A 17337-nucleotide genomic window follows, 5' to 3' on the forward strand; every position below is an offset into this window, starting at 1 on the left:
CAGCTTGGATAGTGGTGGCACCACCACTGGTGCCCCCGTCTGAGCTCCTGGCTGCTGTTCCCAAACCTAGAATTTTTCTCCTTCCACCATATCCACATAGTCATTCCCTTGGCCCATTTACAGCCTGGATCACACTTGGTTGGTCTCAGCTCCTAGGTGAAGTAATAGATAAGGAGTGTTAAAAGAATATAAGTTTTTCCTCCTGGCAGACAGGCTCTTGTGCCCACTTGGCCACCAATTACCCAGCACAGCCATACCTGCCTTTTTTAAGCTCCAGCTGTGCCACCACATGGACTGTTCCACATTTTATAACCTGCTGCAGGCTGAGTCAGCTGAGGGATCCTGGCCAGTAGCAGAGCACTGCTCAAGTTTATGCTGTAGCTGCCATTACCACAACTCATAGGAGCCCCATAAACAGGCTCAGGATCCCGTGGGAAACCACGGGTCTCCCCTAGATACATCCAGCATTACTCTAGCATATTTACAAACTTCCCCTTTATGCAAAAAAGGAAGTAGGATGGTGTGGTAATGCTGAGTCCATAGACACATGTGAGGCCAGAAAGGCGAGTTGAGCCTGCAGCACAGGTGGTTTTCATTGGCATTACTGTACTTGTGGATTTGCATCATATGACTGCAGGATTTGGAATGTGCCTGCCTACAGACAGGGCTTCTCATTTGCTAATTGCCTGCTCACCATGCTTTAGACCTGAAATGTGTGCAAAGAGTTTTTGGAGGCAGAGATTGCCTACTACAGGTGGGTCTTTGTGCTTGTTACACTGTCTGGAAAAGAGCTTCTTTGGATGTTATTTTGAAAATTGGAACTGTAAACAGAGGGAGAGATGAGGAATTTATTTCTTATTCCCTGCTGCATTCCTTTCTCTTTTCTGACATCTGTCTACACCCTGGATTTCCACCTTTTTTGGGTTTGAGTGTTCCTGCTATCCTGCTTTTCTTTTGTTCTGTTTCATTTAGAAATATTTTTTCTCATGCATTTTCTTCCTTCTACATCGTTTAACAAAATTAATTGTTGTGGGATGATCTATGCAAGTTCTTCCAAATTTCTACAACTGTACAGCATTATCCCTATGCTGTTTCAGAAAAAAAAAATGGCAGGAAAAAAAAACCCTAAAAAACAGAGTGAACTAAACCCAAGTGATTCTTGTAACAGAGACTCTCTGAATCTGGATTTGCAAACTAATGACTAATTTCCCTAAGTACTTGCATACTCCTAATTGCTTCTAGATGAGGTTCTTGGATTGCTTGGAGCAGGCACATACTCTTTAAGTGCCTTACATGGCTACATCATAAGAGAATAATTCAGAATTATGTGGAGCTAGTGAGATGTACTTACCCAGGATTAAATTTGGCTTTTGTGTTCTTGGTGTGGGGAGGCCAAAACAGCTTGAAGATCATAGTCAACCTGAGAATAGTCCAGATTTTCACAGCAAAATCATCACATATCCTGCTTGCCCTTGTTGAAAAGCTCCGAGGTCTTTGGGGCTCTTGGCCCTTCTCTGTTCTGAAAGTTTTATTTAATACAAGCTAAATGCTGTGTATATCTCATCAGGGCCCTGTTAAAATATTGAAGAATGAATGATGGGGGTGCTTTAAAGAAAGGCATCAGTCCTGCTGGGAAATATTTGCTGAGCCTACTCCCACCTTCCTTAATTGTTCCTGTGCCTGTATTGTAAGAGAAAGTCCCTCCTGAGCCGTCTCAGACTCTGAGCAAACACATCTCTCCCCCCAAAACTTGTTGTGACACATCTGGTTTATATTGAGACTGCTGGGTTTCTGCTAAGCCCTCCAGCACAGAGGAGTCTTTGAGACATTTATTCTGCATTCCAGCTCTGAGATGTTTGCTAGGGGAAGAGAAAGCAATGCAATGTCTTCCATTAAAAAGAAAAAAAAAAGGAAAAAAACTCCAAAAAACCAAAAACAGCCCATCTTTTGGAATGCAACTTCCCTTTTGTAGTAACTCTCGTGGAGGTGAAGGCTGTAAAGATGTAAAGATGACAGAGCCAGGGCTCAGCCTCCAGAATGGAATTGCTGTGGTCAGCACAGTGTCTTAGTATTTCCCCTACATCTTTTAAGGTGGTTTGATTGCTAGTTAACACTTACTGATCTTATTTTCTAGTTTTGATTTTGTTCTGGTTTTTTGGGTTTTGTTTTGCTGCAAGGCATGCCTTTAGCTATGGTGGCCTGTCTTCTAGAGTATGGATTTCCTATGATATCACTGGAACATTCAGCTCATATGTAACTCCTGAGGAGAGACCTAATTCATCTTCGTCACTCACAGGGGCATTCTAATTTTGCAAAATAATTTTCTGAACTTAATGGGAGGCAATGTGGCCACTGGCACCATTATTGCCTGTCCTAATGAAAAATGGATGTTTAAAGTGGTGAGCCAAATTCTATCTAGGCATTTCCTTTCACTTTCATTTAAGGTTTCTTTTTGTCAGAATCTTAAATATCATATAAGTGCTATTAGAGATTTAAGATATTTATCCTTTTATCAGAGAGACAAAAAAAAGTACCCATTAAAGTAGTTCCAGTGAGAATTGATATTATTATAGCAAGTTTTGTTCTTAATTATTTTGTTGCAGGCTGTAAACACTAAAATACTTCCTGTTGAAATTTCCTACTAAGATAATCTTCTCTTTAATATTTAGGAGTGCAATTCTTGGTAGCTTCTGACTTAACTAAGACTAATTATTCCCTTGTCAAGCACTCTTTTTCAGCCTTTTTGTCCTGGCTTTAGATGATATGTCAGCAAAAACCTAGTAATAATGTTTGAATTAAGCTTGCTGGAGGGAAGTAGAATTTCAAATTTTCATTTGATTTTATAGGTTTTTTTCAAGATTCAGATTCTGTGCAAACTAATCAGATCACTCTCTTTTAATTAAATTAAAACAGTAGTTTGCCTAAGTTTTAAGTACATAATTTTAAAGTAGCTATATGCATTAAGCTTCCCTTTTAATTACAAATCAAGCCAGAATGCTTCCTGTAACATGACAAACACTGACACAATTTTCTTTCATAAACACCTACAGCTGATGCAAATGGACTCTTTCTTGATTTCTGTTGCGTGCACTTCAGTTATGTTTAATTCATTGTATTCTTAGAATCTTGCTGTCTCTCAGCCCCTTCTGACTCATTTGCATAATATTTTGTAAAGTGTTTGATAGTCTCTCAAGCACAAGCAGTAGCCTCTGCAAGGCATGCTGATGTTCCAGCAAGGAAAACCTTCCTTAGGTAGGAGCCTAAACACCAAAATAAAGTGATTGCATTAGAACTTCTTAACTGTAGCCCTCTTCTAATTCCTCAGGGTCTTTTCTTAATTGGTATTAAATAGATACCTATTCTCCTCATTTGCCTATGAAGCTTTTTGTTCAGGCTCTCTGTGCCTGAACTGGTCCTACACAAGGTCCAGATGAAACATCTCACGCCACATTTGCCTTGCATGTACTTACGCTGGAATCACTTTTTCACACAGAAATACATAAGGAGAAGCTTGTGAATGAAAAAAAAAAAAAAGATAATCCTGTGAATTATTTTTTGTCGTACATTCTGTTCCTCCTGTCTCCTAGTTCGTAATTGTCCTTTCAGCAGGGTCTGGTGGATGAGCCGGGCTCACTGGGCAGCCTGGCATGCAAGGAGAGTGTGCCAGACACCACGGAAAACTGGGAGAAAACAGAAACACCTGCTCCTTGAAGGTCCACCAAAGCACCCCAAAGACACTGGTCATTAATGAATGAGCTTGTTAAACCTCTGCCACCACTAAAGCTACCCTTCATGGCAAGGTTTATAGCTCCTTTTTGAGAACATTGTTAAGCTAATCTACTAAACTTTGAGGAGTTGCATCTGAATGTCCTCTCTGAAAGTGTGTATCTGCAGTGCTCTTTCTTTCAGAGAGAATGCTTTGTTGCACTTTGTCAAAGAAATTTCCATTTAAAAAAAGAGTGTGGAATGAATATGAGAAGATCTTTAATCTACTGGTGGTTGTTTATAAAGATGAAAAGTGGTATAAGGGACTTAAGTCGCAGATCAGGAGGAAGCACAAACAGGAGGGTAAGTTATTTCTTCTGAATGAAAGTAAGAATCTAAATCACTCTGTGCTCCTTCAGATGACTGAAGATATCTTTTATTTTAATGAGAACCATATAGGCTTTTGTGTGTGCTCAAATGTGCAGAATAAATTGAAATTCGCTTTCTGTGCGCTGTCACACATTGAGGCTGGAATGTGGTTGTGCTTCTGGCCTGGTGAGATCAGGTTGAGAGTTTTTTTGTTCAAACATAAGGGTAATTCATTCTTCATAGTCAATTGAACTCGACCATTTTCAAGCCAGCTGCCAATTGTGATACATGCGCTACTGGCTTTGTGGTGTATTCTTTTGTCCCCATAGAGAGAAACTGTGAGCACTAGTCTGGTGACCTTAACCTTTTTGGAGGTAAAAATGAGTTCCTTGTTTGTCCAGACTGAAGTTTTCACTGAAGTTTTCAATTTTTTTTCTTGCTTTCCTTCTTCTTTCTCTTATTGGAGAGTAATGTTCTTCCTTTACGTGTATGAACTTGGTATAGCCTAGGAAAAGCAAGGAAATGCATTGATAGGTCTTGGTACCAGAGAATAAAATTTGCTTTCTTCCTTTACCAAGGAAAGGTCACCTTGTCATCCAATGTACAGTGGTGTGCTCAGCAACTTTCAGAGGACCCCCTTATTCCATATGAAAGGGAATGCATGCATACCCAAGCATCCACACTCCCTACCACACCACCCCCCCTCCACCCCAAAGAGCCACTACTAAAAGAAAATATATTTGTGAATTTCCGTTTTTTTTCTCAGTGACATCCTCCTTTGGGATTCCTTTTCATCCCTTTTAAACTATGTTAGTGAGGAGGAGACAGTGCAATAACATTATTATCCTAAATTAATAAGGGGGGAGGGGTCTCCTATTTTTAGGCACTTTAGAATGACAAAAGTGAGTATTTTGATATATGGCTTACTCCATTGAGTTAACTTCATTGATGACATTTCAAAACATCACTGAGTCAATCAGACTCATAACCAGTGTTCCATACTTTGAAGATAACAGAACAATTCATGTAGTATTGTGAAATGTTTTAGGGGTCTTGATGTCTTCTTTTCTGCATGACCATGTGTGTTACTCCAATTCAAAACTGCTTTTTCAGCTTCAGGTGGCATTACAGAAAATGGGTTGTGCCTGTTCTGCTGAACTGTTGTACTAGAATGAAATATTTGGAAACAATGTGGTTTCTTTTATTGACAAAACATGTTAAGAGAGAATCCCCAAGAAAAAGCTGGTGTACCTACTGTTGCTTGGTTAGCTTTTCTTCTTAAGAAGTGGATCAAAGCAGTTATTTCAATTTACAGAAATTCTGGATCTGTTGGTTTGAGCCGTGTTCTGGAAGTCTTAAAAAAAGAGTGAGGGGTAGCAAAATTGAGGGTTTTGGCTGTTTCCCTCCATCCCTTTTTGGAATATTGAAGTGAACCACTTCTGCATGATACAGGCTGTTTCAAACCCCAGTAATTCACATTTATGCTTGAGCAATGTGAAACAAATGAGTATTGGCCAGGAGTTTGGTCTCACAGGAGGAACCTGCACTACCAGCCAGGATTGCTGATATTTGTGGAGTTGGAGATGTTGGTGAAGGCTTCATCTGGAACAGTTTTTTATTACTGCCTTTTATTTTTAAAAATAGGGATGTTGGTCAGAATTATTTTTATTTTATAGTTAGAGGGAGGGGCTAGTGTAATATTCTGGCATTGTGGTTTAGCTCTTACTGCTGTACCACTGGATATACCCAAAGAAAGATAATGTGAAACAGGAAAGGTATTTATAGAGCAGTGTCTCATTTTTTCTACCAAAACAGTTTTTAAAATATACATCTGAAGTTTACAATCTGTTTTATAATGCTCCATTTGTAGCTACTAAATCTATAAAGTTCTCAATCTTTCAAAAGTTTAGAGCAAAATCACTGTGTCCCAAGAATCTGAAGTCAGAGTTGCAACAGTAACAGCCCCACCAAAATATGGAGTGTTTTACACAATTGTCAAAGATTATTGTTGGTGTGGGATTTTATAACTCCTTCTTCAATGGTATTCCATTTTAGACTTTCAGGTGTTTTTTTTTCCCTGAAAATTGGACCCCCTTGCACTTTTCAAGTATTTTTTGGATCTTTCCTCTCTGACATGCTGCCTTGGTCACCAGATGAAAATGGAATAGATGCTTTTCTTGGTCTAGCATGAAAAGTTGGCCTTTAAAGCAGATTTCTAAGTAAATTGTAGAAAACCTGTAATTCTGAGAAGATAAGCTTGACATAATCACCACTCTCAATAATTTTTTTTCTAATTTATTGGATGATAATTTAGTGGAACATGCAAAAATTAAAAAAAATGCTAAGGAAAATATTACATTAATGAAACAGATGAGCATAGCCAGTTATTTCAGTATGAACAAACCTTGCAAACCCTTATTGTAACACCCTGATCTGTGTGGGATACTGGAGTCAAATATGGAGGGAGAATTCTTTCTTTCACAAAGCCATCACTGGGAGGGAATAGTAACCCAAGCACTGCTAGGAATCCAGAGGAAGGGCTGGATGAGGAAACTGCTGAGACATAAATGTGCAGAGAATTTGAAAAATAGGATTGCATGGGAGGAAGACCTCTCATGGCTGGTGTGTGGGCAGTGCTGTGTCTGTGCACCCAGTGCATGGGTCTCTGCTACTGACAGTGGAGATAGGTGAGCATATAGGCTTCTCTGGGATCTGGTTAGACAATCCCCCAAACCTGTAAAATTCCTTTCCTCCTTGTCCTCCTAGACCTATGGGTTCTTTACTCAATTTGGGATATGGTAGAAGAAGATGTAATTCAAGTGGAGTGGCAGTAGTTGGATAAGAATGGAAGGAAAGGTATTCCAGAGGGTTTTCATGCAAGGATGCTGCTAGCTTTTGACATTTGCCCAAGTCAATGATATATATTTCTCTGTACTGGAAAACATATTTTGAAGGGAGAAGTTGGGATTTCCAAATCCTAGGTGTACTTTGAGATTTGCCACAGCAAGGTACTGAAAACAAAATAGTATTAAAGAGAGGCCTTGGGTTTTATCTTCTTTCTCCTTACTCAGAAGGGAGGGGCAGCCTGTTCTGACTACCCAACACCCTTTGAACAAGACAGATTTCACTCTAGTGTTTGCCTAGGGTTTCCCATCCAGAAATGTGGACCACTCCCTGTGAAATGACACAGAGCCACAAGTTGCTCTGATGAGGATTGTAGTTGGGATTGTAAACTTCCTGCCTCTTATTTCTCCTTTTCCACAGTTTCATTTTAAAATATTTCCTTCTTGGGAGCTTTATGGTAAGTGTCTGAATGCATCTGCTGTGACTTTCATTTCACCTCCTCGAGTCTCTTCTTATAGCAACATCTGGGAAATTCATTTAATTTACTTCAGTGTGAAATTACTTTCAATTTGTCAGACAGCAGCTTTTACTTTAAGTGTTTGACTCCCAAGTGAAGCACGTATCATTAGCTGATCATTATTTCAAGAGTTAAAGTTTGTGTAACTAATATTCTAAGTCTCAGCCAAATCCAAATATTATGGTGACCATGCTTTAATAGTTTCTCTGATTACTTTATTATGAAGAGATAACTAAATAGTATATAATAGTGTTGATTTTTACAGCAATCTTTTTTCCTCAATCAAAAAGCACTGTTGTAATAAAGCTCAGCAAAAAGAACCTAAGCAGATCAGTTTACTTTGCTTTGCATTTCCTATTGGCAGGTTCTTAGTGCTTTGGAATGGGTTATAGGAGAAGTAATGGCAGGATGTGACCTGTAATTCCTGAGCATTTTGGGTGCAGGCAATGCAAACACCCATAAGAAGCCCTCCCAGGAAACTATCTGTCTTAATATTTTATAGTATGCAATTTAGTCTTCTGCTTCCTCTATTATTCCACTATTTTTTCCTATTAGGCACATCACCATGGTGTGTGAGTATCTACTGCATAATCCCCACCTGTCCTAGATGTATGCATGCATAGAGTGGAAATTAATTTGCTGTAAAATGCAGACTGTAAGTAAGAATTAATGTTTGAGCTTACCTAAGCACTGGAAGATAGGATACTGCTCACTGCTGCACAGTTAGAGGGACAATGGTACTTTATTTTATATCTAAGTGCCAAATAACCAGTCTTGTACAGTGCTCTTCACCAGCCAGTTGTAGTCTGTGCTTACACCCTGTAATACTTTCCACAGGGCTTGGCCGTTGCTAATTAGCAGCTGAGAGAGGGAGGGACTGGGAGATGATGAAAGATCTCTTTTCCCTCCCTGTTTTTTCTGCCTTTCCCATCTCCCTCACTCATACAAGGGAATGCAGAGCAGGGTGCTGGGTGAAGCAGCCACATCTAGAAGGATCTGTGACTCCCAGGAGGGCAGGAGGCGGATGGGGTTATACTCAATCACAGGGTCATGCATCCAAGGGTGTCAGTGAAAAAGAAGAGGATTAACATGCCCTCATTTTCACTGTATTGCTGTATTTCTTTAGTGTGTGTGACAGACTGAAATTCATCACGAATGCTCTTAGAGGGTCCACAAGCCCTTGCAATAGCACTGACTCCTGCCCAAGAGGTTTAGTAATGCCCCATTGTGCCACAGTCTTCACCCTGTCAAGGGTGCTCTTCCCATGCTTTGACCTTCTCTAACATCTCAGCCAATTTGTTGGGTTTTCCCTCTGAGGAACCTCTCCTCTCTACCTTCCAAACCAGAGCAATAATTAGCTTTTCTCCCCAGAGAGTAGATTAAACTCACTTAAGCCTTTACCACCCTACTAAAGCAGTAAGGAACTCAGATTATCAATTTGCATAAAACAGTGCTGTATTTATTAAAATATATATGTGTGTGTATATAATTAAGTGAGCCAATGCAATGCATGAGAAATTAATGGGAAGGTGGCCCATAATAAGGGTGTCAGTGATTGCTGTATCTGTGCAGGGAAACAGGAGTACTGTGAACATGCCTGGAATTTGGAAAGTACATATCCACTCAGGAGCATTAGTTGCCTCATTGTGTTTAGATGACTTGTATAATTCAGAGTTAATGATTGAATTCATGTTGAAAAACCGTCTGCTCATCTGCTGCTACTCAAAGTCTCAGGGAGACTGAGCAAGTACAAAACAGCCATTTTGAGGAGTGATACTGAATCTAAGGCAATTTTCTTACCTTTTAGCTCCGTGGTAAGTAGTGCTCATCCTTCAAGCAGGTGCACCGGAAGGTGCTGCCAGTAAATGCTGAAGAGTTCTTCGAGGAGGGAAGTGATGAATGAAAGATACAGTTATAACTACATAACCATTTAAAAATGTCTTCCAATTATGCTGCGTGGAACAAGCATTGTAAGCATCCACTGAAGATACAATTTTCTGAGCTGCAGGGATTTATTGATTTATTATATTTTTCTCTCCTCCATGGAATTGGTGGGAAGGATTAACTTTCACATACACTCTGATGACATTTTTCACTGGTACTATCATCATCCCCATTCTCCATCCAAATGTGCTGCTGAAATGTGGCAGGTGGCTTTGCCAGTAATTGCATGCTACTTCATTCCACTTTAAATGAAAGTATAGAGTACACTGGCCTTCCTCTCTCATCACTGGCATGCTTCACAGCCGTATGGTATTGACTTAGAAAACGCAGAAGAGTGGGCTTCCCTTTAAATTGCAAAGATGTGTTACCTTGCTGTGTGTTCCCTTAGGAGGCAGTGACTCAACTCCTGTGCAATAAGCTTCTGGCTCCAGCATTTTTTCATGTCGAAAAATAAACAAAGCACATCAATTTTTTTAAAGTGTCCACAATTTCTTAAATGATAAAATAAACTGAATATGGTTTTGAATATTTAAAATTTATTATTCGGTGGGTCATAGGCAAGTTTCTATTACAGTATACAAATGCTTGATCTCATTCTGAGGCCAGCAACCATGCTCTGGTAGAAGATGGCTTTTCTTTGGCCCCAGCTGTGCTAAACAGTGCTATAATTAGCATGATGGTTAGCTTAATCAGAGCACTTGGCTTGGGAGAGAGGTGTTACAGAGTGCACCATAATTAGCATTTTCATTTCTTTGATCCTGAGCCTGTCTTTATTGACAGAAATATCAAGAGCTCGTTTGTTTTTTTTTTTCTTTTAACACTTCAGGAAGTGGAAATATGTGTGGCTGTGAGATTATTAATTTAGTAATGATTTCAGAAAAAAACAAACAGACCTGTGCCAAAGGAAGTAGAAGGGATAAAGATCTGTATGTATGGAAAATATGGTCTTTAGTGCTGCAGCATATGGTCAGGTATATGGCCAGGAAACACCTCCTGGGGCAGCTGGATCCCTTTGAAGTTGCATGGACAATGTTAGCAGCATCTTAACCATTTCCAGTATGCTGCTGTGGACCACATGGCTGCTGTTTGAGTCTGTAGAAAAGGTGATGTTTCCTTAAAGTGAGGAAAGGGAATGCTAGAATTGTGATCTGTTTATAACAAACACCACAAACCCAAAGGTTTGGGTGATCCTGTAGCAGCTGAAGCTTTAGATACTTGCCAGCTTGGTCACTGAAGCACAAGCATCCCTTCCTATGTGCCTGATACAAGCAGGTGGTGAAAGCATGCAGCAGACCAGATGACTGCTGTTCATGAAAAAACATAACATTTATGCTGTCAGACAAAATGCTGAAGACTTCCAAACTTGCATCTGGCATCACTGCCTTGATTGCAGGGGAGGAAAGTCGAGATGCTCGAGAGACTCTTCTCATTACACACCACGGAGTGGAGCAGTCTATTACAATGCCAGCTTGCACAGGATATTAAAAACAGGGGACTTCTTAGTAGGTGAAGGCACTGTGTGCCTTCCTGAGATAGCCTTTTCTAAGCTTGATAAGCACACTGTCCTCTTTGCTCACACTGGAGTGCCTTTGTATCTCCAGTGCATACTGGATGAGCTATACCAAATTAATTATCTTAGCTGGTTCTGAGCATTTGTACAGCAAACTGGAGCAAATGCTATATGCACTCATCCTTATTGACTTTGGGATGATGGTAGCTCAGGTATGGGTAGACACAACCTCTATATTTAACTTTCTTGTGGTGTCTCTAATTTTTATTACTATTTTTAAAAAGAAGGTATAGCAATGTTTATAATGAAAAAATGGGGCAAAAGTAGTTGAGGCTCTTCTTGTAAGAGCTCTTTGCAGGTTTTCACTCTTCTTTTATATGTATCTTTCTCTTTCCAGTCTTTTACAGAGAGGAAGAGCTATCACATACACGTGTTCTTATAGTTCATTTAAATCTGCTTTGCCAATAGAAAAATCATGTGCTAATAGAGGCTGCAGAGAATGCAGCTGTCATTAAGGGACTTCCTATGTTATCCTTGACTTTGCTAGATTACTTTTATCTACTCAGGACGGATAATAATTTTTAAAACGTTTATGCAACTAGGTTTTAGGTCAATAGGTTAAATCTATTATTTAAGTAATCTTTCTTGGTGGAAAGTATGTGGAAAGACTCTCTTACTATTTTTACAATATTATTTTCGTATCAGCATTAAAGCAGTAAGCAGTATTCTTGACAGCAGACTTGGAAGATACCCATTATTTGAGAGACATGATAAAAACAGCATAATCTTTGCCAATACCAATACAAAGCCAGTAATTGTCTGTTTCTGCCATTCCAGTTATTTATGTAATTATACTTAATGCCACACAGATTTGAGAAGAAAAAGCAATAGCTGCTGCTGTTTCAGATTAATATTTTTCCATTCTGAGATCATAAAAACAGTAAATACCTCTCATGGTGGCAGAGAGAAAAAAGGACTATGGATTTGTAAACAATTGATCAGAGGAGCTGAACTGGAGGAGGGAATGTGTCTTTTATAAGTCTGTCTCCTGACCACACAATTCATCATTCCTAAAGCTCACTGATTGCTAGAAAATGCTGTCGTTGCACAATATCACTTCTTGGATGTTAATTCCTTTATTAAACTAAAGTGTCTAGTACTCTTACAGTAGATTTCAAAGGTATAAAATTTAACTGTATTAAACCTGGACATATCTAGGCTATCCTGCTCTGCCCAATTCTTCTTGTCACAGTCCTGGTGAAACTATTTGCCTTGTGGCCAAAAAGTGTTTAAGTACTAAGATACCTCCCATACTGTCCTGCTTAGCATAACTGGGTTGGCCAGGGTTAAGGAGCTCTAGGTGGTAAGTCCCTGCCCTCCATCTAATCCCACGTGCTGGATCAATCCAAGGTGGCTTGCAAATGCCCCTGGAAAGTATGCCAGTGCTTTCAGACTGCAGGATTAGAGGAAAGCTTACAGGTGCATCTTGCCTTCAGTTTCACTGCATTCACTTGCACTCAATCTTGGGTATTTGAGTTGCTTCTTTGCAGTATCTGAAGACAAAGAAACTGGCTGTGTATCACATCTACAGCAGAATGCTCAATTTAGAAGTTCAGATTGGGTTCAGCAAAACTGGTGCATCCATTCTAAAGCAGATGAAGAAAAAACCTGGATTTCGTAGGCCCACTCAAGAAATAAATATGTGCTCATAGGTTTTATAACAAAATGTTCGTCTAGTTTGGCCAGCCAGTAGTATTATATTCTTGTACAAATTCACCACTTAGCCTGAAAGTTCTGCCTGAGCTAGATAATACCAATTTAAAAAGTAATCCTTCTCTTTTTTTCATTTTTAATGACTTTAGGTGATGGCAAATTTACTTCATGCAAATGTGAAAGGTTCCAATGACTTAATTGCATTCATTTCTAACACTTCTCCCTCATTTTTTTGCCTAAATTTTATCTCAAAGCTCCATTTTTCAATTGAAAAATCCTGCCAGCAGTAGCAGGAGGAAGCTTGGCTCTGGCATAGGCAAAGCAGGCAGAGGTCTGTGACTGCTGCTTAGCATTGTTTTGCTTACTGCCCAGTTGACCTGGATAACCTCAACTTTGTCTGTTCCTAGCAATGCTCCTCTGAAGTGCTACAATGACGTTTTCTGCTTTGTGTCTTCCCCTAGCTCAGGTATTGAAAGATCTCATTCATCATCTTAGCCACTGCATCCCTGCCAGAGTTTTAGTTGCGGCTCACCGTGGCCCTGAAGTCATCCTTCAAGTCACTGCTTTCCAGATTAGTTCACCACACTGCAAGTTTAACCTGTGTCTGAAGAAGCATGACCTTGCATTCTGTGCCTGCTATAAGTAATGTCATTCAAAGAGCCACACAGAGCATATTTTTCACCTTACTTTGAGCTGACCTGCCCTTAGCCTGGCTGCTATACCATTACTTATATCTCCTTCACCTTGACCGCCACAGTGCTGTTTGCTTCCACATCACCTAAGACTATAGATTAGACAAGGACTGTGTATCTGTCTATACAGAAATCAACCACAAGTTTCATTTGGTTTTGGGAGTCTCATTTTCTGAAGTTTCTTCTGTTTAACTGCAACACTTCTGTTCTGTGGGATGCATTTCTCCATTTCACACTCCTCTTTCAGAGAAAGAATGGAAAAAGCAAGTAATCTTTCATCTTGTGGCTTTTGTGTTGTGTGCAGGGTTCCTACTACTGCAATGCAGTTGAAGATACTGCAGAGGGATATTTAAATTCAAGCCAGGGAAAAAAAAGCCTAATTAAAGTGAGGAAAAAATTATGAATGCATTTCTATTTTTAGGATTCGTGGAACTTGCCTTAACAGAATCCTTGGGCTTCAATTAATCGACATTCCATTTTTAATTGGAGCATTTTGCTGCATACAATAGTTTAAAGTAAAGGGTGAATTAATTGGCATTTATTTGAAAATGAAAAATATTTAGTTCAGGGGAGCTAGTGTGTGCTTTTGAATATGGTACTGACTGCATAGGTAAAGGGGCTGGGGAAGGGAGGAAAATGAGAAACAGACAAATGACACTGTTGGACATCTTAGCTATGCATTCTGGGTGCTGTCCTTAACAATTGTGGCAAGAAAAAGATACCGCAAAACATAGAAAAAAATGGATTTAAAATAATAACTTTTTACCCTGCAAGCTCTATGTTCATAAGTGAGTCACGAGTTGCAGATCTTCTCAAAAGTTTTGCTTTGCTCACATCCCATCCCATAGATGAGCTTCTAGGTTGTTTTATTTGTGCTCGTTCCTGCTACTCACATTATTCATGCACTCCAAATAAATAGAGATTTTCTGCCCAGGGTGTAATGTCAACTAGCTGTGTTTTTTTATGGCAGCCAGCAAAAACAACAAGGGGATAGGGGAGCTCATGGCAGGTACTGTGACGGGCAGTGCTCGATGGGCAGCCTTCTCCTGCTCAACAGGAACACAGCTCCTGGGGACAGTGCTGGCAGATCAGGTCCTCTTCTGCATCCAGGTGACTTTGATTCCAGAAAGCTAGTCCTTTTCCCATTAGGACAGATTACTATGCTAAAGGCTCTTTAAGGGAAGAGGAAAGGAGTACTTGAGTTTCCAAGACTCATATGTTTTGAAGTCACTACTGCACAAAAATCACTGCTCTTACTGCTGTTTATTCATACCACCCGAAAAACTGTTAAATTGGTTTAAAAATTCAAATATCATCAGATCAGGCTTCTGTTCTCTGTGTGAGAGCATCTGCTTAGAAAAACTGGATTGTACTTTTTTTCAGAAAGCAAATTACTTGTCACAAAGCACTGCCTTGTTCCTATCCTGGATGTTATCTTGAACCACAGAACAGGGCTGTTGCTTTGCATTTCATGTGCCGCATAACCTCCTTCCCAAATGCTGGAGCTATCAGAGAACCATTGTTGCCTCCTGTACATGGGACCAATCTTAATTACTGCATCAGCCTCAGAATAAATTCACAGTTAATCAGATCTGATGATGAGAAGGAGAGTGATAGGCAGATAAGCAGGACTATGGTAAAAATGTCAACTGAGTAAAGTTTTCTTGGCATGTTGCTTGGAACCAAAACAAAGTCCTCCTCTTCCAAACACTGTATTCAGGTCAGGTTCAGCTATGTTTTGTTTAGAAAGCATCTCCATCAATCTGAATTAAATTTTCTCAAGTGATTTGCTGCAGATTGAATTATCCTTTCAATTGGGATGGGGAAGTGGAGGGAAATGCTCCCACATTTCCCCCCTATAGCACATCATTGAAGAATGCTTCTGAGCTCTGTAATAATACAAAGTGATTTTTTTCTTTGCCAAGCACAAGCATGAATTTGAATTGGATAACTGCAAAAATTGCTTATCAAGGTTGGTGACAATACATTTAGCTCAGAAAGGAACATTAGCATTAAAGCAGTGAATACCTGAATTGTGGCATTGTGAAGTTTGAAGAAGAATTCCTTTTCTTTAATCAAGTATACACAGCCTACTTCCAATTTTTACTAACTCACACATTTTCTTAAAAATAGACAGGTTCTACTTTTGATATAACACCAGCAGTGCTAAGTGGCTTATGTCTCCCCCCACGGAGGATACTCTGCACCTGCTGTTTCCAGTCTTACTGAAATGTAATTAGACTAGGTTGACTTTGTCTGTGAAGTGGCAACATGGAACAGTTATAGGACATCAAGAGTCACTTTGTTCCTTTGCTCTTAATGTCTATATTTGAAATCCAAGCAGAAGTATCTTGATGATCCAAAAAGGAGAGCAATGATGAGTAGCTATCTCAAGCCTAATGAATTTAATCTTTTACATAAAAATGCTGAGGTGGTAGTTTTCATAGAGATGTAGTCCCATCCAAGTATGAGCTTCTCTTGTTTGAGGGAGGCTCTTCGTTATGGTCAAAGACTACTTAAGTTTCCTTTTCAATTTTTTTTTTCTTCCTTCTTCATAACCATCCTTGTTAGTGCTATATTGTCAGTGTATTTTGAATAGAGACAATTATCTCCTTTTCCCCTTTCCCTTTTTTAATTTTTTTTCTATTTTGAACTGCTTGATCATTTTAGACATACCATCGCAATGACCTTTCCTAACAACTCTGCCAGGAGGACATCAAATTGAATGTTTCATTATTAGTATTATACCATTCAGACAATTGAGTGATTTTTCTTAAATATTCCAAGTTCGAGAATAAATATTGGAAAATTATTAGACTCACTCATGTTTAAAGAATGAGATAACTTTTAAATGCAAATTTATATGATAATGCTGAAACTTAGAGGTATAATTTATTCCAGAAATATGCAAAAATAGTGAATTTTAAGTATATATTATTGAAAAGTTCAAGTAGTTCTTGCAAACTTGAAATACATTATCTTTGTGGCATGCTCATATTAAAAAAAAATTATTTTATGTGGCTAAATGGTAACAAATGAGCCAGTGTTTACCATGGTAAGGAGTACATTGGGGACATAACCATTAGACAAGGGTAATTTAGTTTTAGCATTATCAGTTAGAAATACTGCAGTTGAGTGGAATATTTTATTACATGAAAACATCTGTAACCAATATATCCCTTGGGAAGCTTACGTGACCTGTGATCTGTTTGGAAAAAAATGTTTTGGTTTTACGAGGCTGTTCAAAAGCAAGTATGTGCAGTGGGCTGTGTCCCAGCGAATGTGGAAGGGGCTCCCTCCTCTTTGTGTACCTCCTGGAAATTGCTGGGAGCTGTAGCAATGTTTCTACATTCCAGACTGTAGGCTTCAAGCTCACTCCATAACTCATGGCACTGAAAAAGACCTGGGAAATGTGTGCAATCATGCTCTCTACCTTTAGTGCTACTAAAAGATTAGTGTGTATTATATATATAAATAGTAATGTATATATATTCTATATAATATTTAATAGCACTCGATGCCACACAGTGTTTACACACAGTTATCCTTGTTGTGAGGTAGCCTAAAAGTGCAGCAGTCATAATAAGGTTCGGGTCAAAAAGCACAATGCAGACTACTGAATATTCACATTCTATTGAAGTATGCCAGTAATCCAGGACAAACAGCATCCTTAGTATACTTCTCAGGCCTTGCTCTGTACCTGGCTGCTTTTTTTCCCCCTCTCTCTTTCAATGAAGCCAGAATGTGTCATCCCAACTTAAATTTGCAAAGCAGCCACTTGTGCTCTAGCCTTCATAGTGCTCTGGCAGGAAAACAAAGTACCCAGCTCTTGAGGACCTTCAGTCAAGGCTTGGGAAACCAGGAAGACAGAGGGATAGACAGCCTGAACTTGACAGCCCATTAGGTACCTGACCTTCTGCTTAAATGACTATTGAATTCCTGAAGATGTGGATTAATGCTTTCTTTTGTTGGGTGAGATGGGCAGATAGGCGTGCCAATTAGAGACAGCTTTGCCATGGGGTGCTTGGGGTCCTACAGTGCAA

The 17337-nt window shown here is 39.4% G+C and overlaps 1 protein-coding gene across 11 annotated transcripts in view; it reads left to right on the forward strand.

The window, feature by feature from the left end:
• The window catches only part of PLXNB2 (plexin B2), a 251912-nt gene that overhangs the window by 108758 nt on the left and 125817 nt on the right, over positions 1 to 17337 (forward strand). Inside the window, exon 1 of one of the 11 annotated variants that reach the window (XM_030961149.1) lies at positions 13229 to 13244. The exons of the other annotated variants lie outside the window; for them this stretch is intronic. The gene's annotated coding sequence lies outside the window, so the exon portion shown is untranslated. Of the gene's footprint in view, positions 1 to 13228; positions 13245 to 17337 lie in introns of those variants that run through there. 11 annotated transcript variants of the gene reach the window in all.

The sequence above is a fragment of the Camarhynchus parvulus genome, chromosome 1A (genome assembly GCF_901933205.1).
Source record: "Camarhynchus parvulus chromosome 1A, STF_HiC, whole genome shotgun sequence".
NCBI lineage: Eukaryota > Metazoa > Chordata > Aves > Passeriformes > Thraupidae > Camarhynchus > Camarhynchus parvulus.